The 10922-nt window shown below is 41.0% G+C and overlaps 1 long non-coding RNA gene across 1 annotated transcript; it reads right to left on the reverse strand.

Annotated features, from left to right (window-relative positions):
- Positions 1 to 216: 216 nt before the first annotated feature.
- LOC135521198 (uncharacterized) lies at positions 217 to 1937 on the reverse strand. Its single transcript, XR_010452506.1, has 2 exons — positions 1645 to 1937; positions 217 to 1140 (listed from the first exon to the last, which is right to left on the reverse strand). It is a non-coding gene; the product is annotated as an uncharacterized LOC135521198 (long non-coding RNA).
- Positions 1938 to 10922: the final 8985 nt, after the last annotated feature.

Genomic DNA, 10922 nt, shown 5'->3' on the forward strand with positions numbered 1-10922 from the left:
ACGGTTCCATTTTTTTGCGGAAGGTAAACAGTGTCACACTGATACATGCTCGCATATGGAACTTCAGCCATAATATCTGTCGAGTTCAGGTCTATAAAATTAAGTTATGGAACACCAGGAGAAAGTTTCACTCCCTGTCTTTACATGAGTGGATAAAGACAATTTTGCACAAGACATGTATACAATAGTAAGCCATCTCTTTCGGAAAATAAAAAATCTAGGTAAATAAAAAAGTTTATTGGTCTCTTACACAGTTTAGCAGCTGTTTAGCGAAAGCTCATGCTACTATATCCTAACACTGTGTAGTAAAATGTCAAACAAGTACACAAATAATTAAAATGTACAATACAAATAAACTATAAATCAAGAACTTCTGGGCGAATCCGATTAACAACCCAGATAGCACTGAAACTAATCAACATGCAATCAACAGGATCACACCTACTCATTCAAGGGCTTTTCTTTATTTTTACATTGTAGAATAATAGTGAATACATCAAAACTATGAAATAACACATATGGAATCATGTAGTAACCAACAAGGTGTTAAACAAATCAAAATGTATTTTATATTTGAGATTCTTCAAAGTAGTCACCCTTTGCCTTGATGACAGCTTTGCACACTCTTGGCATTCTCTCAACCAGCTTCGCCTGGAATGTTTTTCCAACAGTCTGGAAGGAGTTTCCACATATGTCGAGCACTTGTTGGCTGCTTTTCCTTCACTCTGCGGTCCAACTCATCCCAAACCATCTCAATTGGGTTTAGGTCGGGCGATTGTGGAGGACAGGTCATCTGATGCAGCACTCCATCACCCCAGCAATCCTGGAGGTGTGTTTGTCATTGTCCCATTGAAAAACAAATGATATGCACACTAAGTGCAAACCAGGTGGGATGGAGTATCACTGCAGAATGCTGTGGTAGCCATGCTGGTTAAGTGTGCCTTGAATTCTAAATAAATCACAGACAGTACCACCAGCAAAGGACCCCCACACCACCTCCTCCATGGAGAGCCAGAATGTTGTTGTGCTCCATAACCGCAAGGTGTCTGCTTCCTCATGCTTGTGTAGCCAAAATGTCCCTGCTTTGGGGTATTTTTCAGCGGGTCACTGTGGAATGACTCCAAATAGCTTGAATTTGAACTAAAAGAAAAGGTAAAAAGAGAAGAGGGGAAGACTAAATTGAGTACATTGTCTGGAAGGTACTCTGTGCCCCTCAGGTTACATCCTGTAATCCAATAACACAAACCAAACAAACACTACTACTAACACTAATTTATACACATTCATCATTGCTACCAACACACAAACAGAGAGTGAGTTAGCTATAACAATTATATTTATAGTGTTTTCCAGACAAGGGTGGAATAGACGGCTACCAAATTTAGATACCAAATAAGAGTAACATTAGCCAGTTTATGTTAGCTAACACCAGTCAAAGATGGAACTGACATTGTGTTGACAGTGTGTATACCAAACGATATGATTTAGCTGATGTCTTTCAGAGTTCAATACAGGACTGACACATTAGTTAGCTAGCTAACGTTAGGTTAACTCTAATTGAGAATTGTCCGTTTTGTTGGGGAGGACCACAATCTATGGTATCACATCATTTCTCATTTGACGTCGAAATGGATTCCCCCCCACCGGTTCAGTCTGAACATCCCTCTGATAATCTTTAGTCACCGCATCATTCTTGATGGCCGCAAGCCACTAGCAGAATCGGGGTGAACCTCTGGTAGGTAGAACCGTAAAAGGTAACTCATTTTCACCCTTGTGTGTAATTAGTACAGCCAGGCACAGAACACCACACGGACATGATGACAAACATTAGTCAAAAACTGTTTCCCCCAAAAATTAGCTAGAGAAGTTGTAAGATTACTGTGTTGGTCATTCGAAGTAAACAACTCCATTATTCAAGTTTGTGGGAAGCAGTGTTGCCAACTCCTCAGTAAGGAAAGTAGCTATTGGCTGTCCTAAAAGTCGATAGAAGTCGCTAAATGACGTCATCACCCAATTTGCATAATTTGCCATGTCGTTGTAATTGTGATGGACGCTGTAGGAGAGATGAATAACGTCGTGGGAGACACAAAAAGTGAGTAAAAAACACCCTAAATAATGTTTAAAATTACAAAGGAGCTTTCTTTTTTTTTTTTTTTATGTCACAATTCCAACCCTCCTCCTTTATCCGGGCTTGGGCCCGGCAAAAGTGACCCAAAAGAGACACTCTGGCTGAGTTTTTATTTTTTTATTTTATTTAATTTTTTACATTTTTTTAGTTTAGTTTTCTTAATTTGGTTTGGTTTTTAACCTCATGGTCCAGTTAGGAGCCTACAACAAGTCACAGTAAAACATTAACATTTTTAACCATCATTTTTTGTTGTTGTATACAATCCACAATAACAATATAAATGGACCAAAAAGAGACAATAGAAATAACTGTCAATGGCAATGTGAGAAAATTATGGTAATTGGCCCAGGTTCAGGTTAATAGCTTTAAAAAATAAGTAAACTAGGGCGGGATCAGCCAGCGGCGGCTTCCCGCATGCGCAATTCGTTTGCGGGGGTGGGGCACAAGGCAGCACCTGCTGCTCGCTGAGAAGAGGAAGAAAGATACGTGCTTTCACGTCAGTCTCCAAAAGTCTCCAATAACACCAGAAAAAGTGGATGTGAGCTTTGACTAGAAGCCAGTGGAGCATGCGGAGGAGTGGGGATGACGTGGTAGAACTTGGGAAGTTTGAACACCAGGTGGGCTGCAGCATTCAGGATAAGTTGCAGGAAGGGATGGCAAAAGCGGGGAGCCCAGCCAACAGCGAGTTGTGTGAGGTAGGGCTGTACTGTGTGGATGTTGTAGAGCATGAACCTGCAGGAACAAGTCACTGCTTTGATGTTTGCAGAGAATGACGGGGTGTTGTCCAGGGTCACTCCAAAGTTCTTTGCACTCGGAGGGGAACACTGTGGAGTTGTCAACCGTGATCGAGAGGTCTTGGTGCTGGCAGACCTTCCCAGAGAGGAAGAGCAGCTCCATCCTTTCGAGGTTATGCTTGATGTGGTGGGCTGACATCCAAGCTGAGATATCTGCCAGTTGTGCAAAAATGGGTGTCAACAACTGGGTGTCAGAAGTGAGGAAAGGAGAAAAATCAGTTGAGTGATATCTGCACAGCAATGATAGGAGAGACCATGTGAGGATATGATGGAGCCGAGTGACTTGGTGTATAGAAAGAAGAGTGGGTCTATAACCGAGTCCTGGGGGAGACCAGTAGTGAGAGTACGTGGTGCAGAGACAGATCCTCTCCACGTCACCTGGTTGGAGCAGCCTGCCAACACTAACCACTAGGCTACCTGCTGCCTGCCTCCGTGACACAGAGAAGAGTGGTCTTGGTTGAGTGACCTGCCTTGAAGCCTGACTGGTTAAGATCAAGAAGTTCGGAGATAGCAAAAGACTTGGTCAGAGACAGCACACTCAAGTGTTTTGGAAAGGAGATAAATAAGGGATACTGGTCTGTAGTTTGACGTCAGAGGAGTCGAGTGTTGGTTTCTTGAGGACTGGAGCGACTTGGGCCAATTTGAAGTCATAGCGGATGCAGCCAGTGGTCAGGGATGAGTTGATGAGGAATGGGAGAAGGTCTCCAGAGATGGTCTGGAGTAGGGAATGGGTCGAGCAGGCATGTTGTCGGGCAACCTTACTAGTTGCAGGATTTCATATGGAGAGAGGGGAGAAATAAGTCAATAAGTAGGGTAGTTCTATGTTAGTGGGACCAGTGGACTCAATAAGCTGAGTGAATGAGGAGCGGATGTCGTCAACCTTCTCTTCAAAATGTTTGACAAGGTTGTCCGCAGAGGGAGTAGATGGGGGGTGGGGATTAAGGCGGGAGGTAGAAGGTGGAAAATAGTTTCCTAGTGTTAGAGGCAGAAGCTTGAAATTTAGAGTGATAGAAAGTTGCTTTAGCAGTGGACACAGAGGAAGAGAATGTAGAGAGGAGGGATTGAAAGAGTGGTAGGTTCTCTGGAAGTTTAGTTTTCCTCAATTTATGCTCAGCTGCCCGCAGCCCTGTTCTGTAAGCTCGCAATGAATCACTCAGCCACAGAGCAGGAGGGGAGGGCTGAGCCCGGGAAGAAAGGGAACAGTTCGAGTTATAGGATGCAGAAAGGGAGGAGAGTAGGATTGAAGAGGCAGAATCGTGAGACAGGAGCGCCAAGTGTAGGACCAAACGGCTTCTCAACAGCTTTTACCCCCAAGACATAAGACTCCTGAACAGGTAATCAAATGGCTACCCAGACTATTTGTATTGTACCGCACCCCCAACCCCTCTTTTACGCTGCTGCTACTCACTGTTTATCATATATGCATAGTCTCTTTAACTATACACTCATGTACAGTTGAAGTCAGAAGTTTACATATGCCTTAGCGAAATACATTTAAACTCAGTTTTTCACAAGTCCTGACATTTAATCCTAGTAAAAAGTCCCTGTCTTAGGTCAGTTAGGATCACCACTTTATTTTAAGAAAGTGAAATGTCAGAATAATAGTAGAGAGAATAATTTATTTCAGCTTTTACTTCTTTCATCACATTCCCAGTGGGTCAGAAGTTTACATACACTCAATTAGTACTTGGTAGCATTGCCTTTAAATTGTTTAACTTGGATCAAAGAGGCACTGAGTTTGAAGGCAGCCCCGAAATACATCCACAGGTACCCCTCCAATTGACTCAAATTATTTCAATTAACCTATCAGAAGCTTCTAAATCCATGCCATAATGTTCTGGAATTTTCCAAGCTGTTTAAAGGCACAGTCAACTTATGTAAACTTCTGACCCACTGGAATTGTGAAACAGTGCATTATAAGTGAAATAACCTGTCTGTAAACAATTGTTGGAAAAATGACTTGTGTCATGCACAAAGTAGATGTCCAAACTGACTAAGAAATGTGTGGATTGGTTGAAAAACGAGTCTTAATGCCTCCAACCTAAGTGTATGTAAAATTCCGATTTCAACTGTACATACTACCTCAATTAGCCCAACTAACTGGTGCCTGTATGTAGCCTCGCTACTGTATATAGCCTCGCTATTATGAGGATTCTGTGTTATGCACTATAGCCCGTTACCATATATGTGATTGAATATTATCTGCTGTTGGCTTGTGTGGATGTATGTATGTGTTATGCAACAAGCTGACTTGAATCATTGTTAACAGTTTCAGGGCCATGGGCCTTTCTCATGATGGAAAAATACAGAATAACATGAAGACAGGATCTGTGCAATGAGTAGGGGGAGGCACATTCAGAACATAGTGTTGCGAGAACAAACAGTCTTTTGTTAGATAACAGGAGCCAGGTGCCTGATAACTGCATATTCTACACAGCTACAACACTGACCGCTGAAGCGCTTAGGGGGCTGGGACCAGCTCTGAGCCAACAATCAACGATAGGCTGGGTGAGTCTAAACCACGCCCAGTCTCTACTCTGACAGGCCGGCTTGGTGGCAGGAACTATTTCTGTCAGAGTATATTTATATATCTTTGTCAAGAACAAGTCAGTTCTCTGTTTGCCCTGTGAGGTGGGACAGAGAGCCCGTATATACGAAAATTGCATTTACCACTTATTGCTTAGCTAATAAAAAATACATAGTATACAATCGGTGACTCATTGTCATATTTATCCTGATACCAGATTCGAATTAACGCAACTCTAACACTACTGTTATTTTTCACTGTCTTTTTACTGTTGTTTATTTCTTTACTTATCTATTGTTCACCAAATACCTATTTTTTTACTCTAAGATTGCACTGATGGTTAGGGCCAGTAAGTAAGCATTTCACTGTAAGGTGAACCTGTTGTATTTGGAGCACGTGACAAATAAACTATGATTTGATTTTAGTTGAGAGTTACCCTTTAACATGATAATTACTCCACAATACTGACGACGGTTCAGCTCCTCGAGAGATAGTATCACCTATGGCTGCAAATATTGAGGCGGATAATTCTAATGCTTATGTAAGGGATAATCAACGAGGGGCTGTGCGTTCTATGGAAAATATTGAACGACGTGGAATGTGTGTTCTACGATGCACTAGCGAGTAATTAAGTTACTAGTAACTAGCAAGTTTACTAGATAGCTAGCTACAGTAGTTGCCGTGGTAACCAAACATACTTTCTAGTTTAGCTAACCAAACTATCAGTCCTGGCTTGCTATTATGAAAATTGAATTCAACAGTACCAACACTGTTTTTAATTGAACTTTTGCTTTTAAAAGCAGCTTAAACAAAATATGTAAAAAGGAACTATAGCCATTGAATTCGACCGTGCAAATATACTGTGCATTATAGGGAAATAATGCACGCTCTAGAATGTCCTTCAAGCCAATGAGAAAGGAGTATTCAACAATGCCATGGTATAACCTATAATAATACACTATGTCAAGATTTGAAACATCAGTGTGCACCTGACAACTTGTGCACATGTTGATTGTGTCTATCCCCACCGGGTTGAAACATTCATGGACATTTAGCTAGCTAGCTTGCTGTTGCTATCTATTTTGTCCTGGTATAGAAACATTGAGTTGTTATTTTTCCTGAAATGTACAAGGTCCTTTTTTTTACTGGATCTTTCTAGAATTTTGACCTATTTTGAGTCAAACGTGTGTTCTCTACTATGACAATTAATCCACAGATAAAAGGGGAAACCTAGTTACGGCAACCAACTGGACTGGATTCTGGACTTTGAAAGATGAACAATCACCCACACTTGGGTATATGCTGCTAAAAACCAATTGAGGAGATGGGAGAGGCGGGACATGCAGCATGTCAAGCATCTAAAATAGAACCAAGGTCTATTTCAGTGCCTGGCTATGCAGACGATCGTGTTGACCTGCAAGTAGTTTGAATGAAATGATTGAATAACACGTGCAGTATGTGTACATTTATTTTGCAATGCTCGTGCATGATCTCATGCCAATTCATTGCTGTGACTACATCAACATTGCTTCCATACTTGTTAAATATTTAGGGATTGTTATCACTAAAAACCAGAAAAAAAAACTCAATTTAAAAAAAACTTTATTTCAGATAGAGAATCTTTAAACATTTCGTTAAGTCAGTGGCTGCAATGTGATTTTGGGTCGTATTCTTTTGACCAAGACTGATGGTTTATCTAGAATCATTTACCCAAGTCAGTCTCTTCTTTTTTATTCTAATAACATAAATCAATTGTTATTTTGATTTATTTGGAGCATTAAAACTCATTACATTCGGAATTCTCAATTAGTGAAAGACTGATTGTGGAGGTTTACAGGCTATTGATTTGTTGAAATGTCTGTCTAATTCTACCTCTTTTTTAAACCTTTATTTAACTCTGTATCATATCCCTAACAGTCTGTTTAATAAACTTGGTGGACTTGAATTCCTAATGAAAGTTGATTTATTTTGACTCTCAAATTACCTGTGAAATTGTTTCACCAGCTAATTTTATTTTTCTGGAAAATGATATTCAAGCACAACTTTTCCCCCATTAAAAAATCACTTGGAACAATAGAGTTATTAACATTAATTGGAAATCCATTTAAGGTCTTTGGTTTGAAAAGGATATACAGTTGCAAGTCGGACGTTTACATATACCTTAGCCAAATACACAATTCCTGACATTTAATCTTAGTAAAAAAATCCTCATCTTAGGTCAGTTTGGATCACTATTTTAAGAATGTGAAATGTCACAATAATAGTAGAGTGATTTATTTCAGCTTTTATTTCTTTCATCACATTCGCAGTGGGTCAGAAGTTTACATGCACTCAATTAGTATTTGGTAGCATTGCCTTTACATTTGTTTAACTTGGGTCAAACGTTTTGGGTAGCCTTCCACATGCTTCCCACAATAAGTTGGGTGAATTTTGGCCCATTCCTCCTGACAAGGCTGGTGTAACTGAGTCAGGTTTGCAGGCCTCCTTGCTTGCACATGCTTTTTCAGTTCTGTCCACACATTTTCTACAGGATTGAGGTCAGGGCTTTGTGATGGCCACTCCAATACCTTGACTTTGTTGTCCTTTTTGCCACAACTTTGGAAGTATGCTTGGGGTCATTGTCCATTTGGAAGACCCATTTGCAACCAAGCTTTAACTTACTGACTGATGTCTTGAGATGTTGCTTCAATATATCCACATAAATTTCATTCCTCACGATGCCATCTATTTTACGAAGTGCACCAGTCCCTCCTGCAGCAAAGCACCCCCACAACATGATGCTGCCACCCCTGTGCTTCACAGTTGGGATGGTGTTCTTCGGCTTGCAAGGCTCTCCCTTTTCCCTCCAAACATAACGATGGTCATTATGGACGAACAGTTCTATTTTTTTTCATCAGCCCAGAGGACATTTCTCCAAAAAGTACGATCTTTGTTCCCATGTGCCGTTGCAAACCATAGTCTGGCTTTTTTATGGCGGTTTTGGAGCAGTGCCTACTTCCTTGCTGAGTGGCTTTTCAGGTTATGTCGATATAGGACTTGTTTTACTGTGGATATAAATACTTTTGTACTGGTTAACTCCAGCATCTTCACAAGATCCTTCGCTGCTGTTCTGGGATTGATTTGCACTCTTCGCACCAAAGTTCAGAACAGAAAGCGGTATGAAGCCTGCGCTGTCCCATGGTGTTTATACTTGAGTACTATTGTTTGTACAGATGAACATGGTACCTTCAGTTGTTTGGAAATTGCTCCCAAGGACGAACCAGACTTGCAGACGTCTACATTTATTTTTCTCTGAGGTCTTGGCTGATTTCTTTTGATTTTCCCATGATGTCAAGCAGAGGCACTGAGCTGGAAGGTAGTCCTTGAAATACATCTACAGGTACACCTCCAATTTACTCAAATGATGTCAATTAGCCTATCAGAAGGTTCTAAAGCCATGACATAATTTTCTGGAATTTTCCAAGCTGTTTAAAGGCACAGTCAACTTAGTGTATGTAAACTTCTGACTAGAATTGTGATACAGTGAATTATAAGTGAAATAATATGTCTGTAAACAATTGTTGGAAAAATTACTTGCTCTTTCTAATTATCTCGCTCTTCTTTCTCTCTGAGGACCTGAGCCCTAGGACCATGCCCCAGGACTACCTGGCCTGATGACTCCTTGCTGTCCCCAGTCCACCTGGCCGTGCTGCTGCTCCAGTTAACTGTTCTGCCTGCGGCTATGGAACCCTGACCTGTTCACCGGATGTGCTACCTGTCCCAGACCTGCTGTTTTCAACTCTCTTTCAACAGCAGGAGCGGTAGAGATACTATGAAAAGCCAACTGACAACCACTGTGAATATTATTATTTGACCCTGCTGGTCATCTATGAACATTTGAACATCTTAGCCATGTTCTGTTATAATCTCCTCCTGGCACAGCCAGAAGAGGACTGGCCACCCCTCATAGCCTGGTTCCTCTCTAGGTTTCTCCCTAGGTTCTGGCCTTTCTAGGGAGTTTTTCCTAGCCACTGTGTTTCTACACCTGCATTGTTTGCTGTTTGGGGTTTTAGGCTGGGTTTTACTTAGGCTGGGTTTCTGCATTTGTGGAGTGTTTGAAAAACGAGTTTTAATGACTCCAACCTAAGTGTATGTAAACTTCCGACTTCAACTGTATACCATGAGTACCTTTCATATAAACATTAATATAGTGCTTAGCTTTATGTTCTTATTCCTGTAAGAGATTAAAACTTAGTCAAAATGCTTTACACTTTAACTACAGCACTAGGCTCACGTGGACTGAACAATAGACTAGCCTGGGCAAATGAAAAGTACTAGTGCTAACACCTACGTGTAATCTCTTTTATAAAGTAATCTAAAACATAAGTGTACCAAAATGGATTATGATATTAGCTAATCACATTTTATAAAAGTATGAAAACTAAAATAGTTTGCATGGGCATCCCTGTCGCTTGCTCAAATCTTCTGCAAAGCGAATGCCCTTCTCCCTGCAGATAAGCGCCAGCTTCGCAGCTCTACACAACTCGTCTCTCACGTTCCTCAACACTAACATCGTGATGACCTGTCTGTTCTTCTCCTTTCTCTTGTATCTGACACGGTGTGCAACATCTACCGCAATGTACAGGGTAGCAGGGGGGATATGGAACAAACTTCCCAATATTGACAATCCTGTTGATATTCTCACCATCAGTTTCGGGTAGCCTTTTCAGTCTCAGCCCCCATCAGCGCTTGTATCGGCCCTGTTCAGCACTGGCTGTGTGCAGCTCCTCATTTTCTTTTGTCAGGGCAACTTAATTTTTTCAACAGTTTCACATCAGTGGAGATATCCTTAATGCCTCCTGCATTAAACTCTGTAGGTTTGGAAATGTTTGCAATCAAGGTTATTTTTTTTATTTATCCTCTCATCAAAGCCATTCAGCGGAATAGCTAGTTCGTCAAATTTCTTGTTTAAACCCTGGATTACCTTAAATATGGCTTCATTGGTGATGGGCTGGGGTGTTTGTAGTCTCTTCAGATTGGGGGGTTTCAAAGGGGTTATTTGGACACCTATACTAAAGACTAATTCTTCCGAACCTCAGTACCACTACTTCTGGGGAAGTGTCAAAATCTTCCATATCTCAGCTAATGTTACCAGCTAGTTAGTTAGCGCCGATTTCCTGCGAGCTAGTCTTGGCTGAACTTGCTTGAAGTATAACAAAGTGGAAAAGTGATGTTCTTTAAACCACCAAACTATATGAAAAAAAAAGAAAGTATGAAATGTAACGGTGTTCGTCGTCTCCAGGCCTGGAGCGGTTCCTGGAGTTTGTGAAGGCTCAGTGGTACGAGTTTGTGCTGGAACCTGGAAACTTGCTCTTCAACCCTGGTATTGGAAGACTGGATGATGAAAATAAGAGCTGTATCTCAAGTCAAAAACACATTCAGTTCAATTTGACCCCAATACAAAATAGTATGGAATTGAAATTTCCTGGGAAAC

The sequence above is a fragment of the Oncorhynchus masou genome, chromosome 29 (genome assembly GCF_036934945.1).
Source record: "Oncorhynchus masou masou isolate Uvic2021 chromosome 29, UVic_Omas_1.1, whole genome shotgun sequence".
NCBI classification, from domain to species: domain Eukaryota; kingdom Metazoa; phylum Chordata; class Actinopteri; order Salmoniformes; family Salmonidae; genus Oncorhynchus; species Oncorhynchus masou.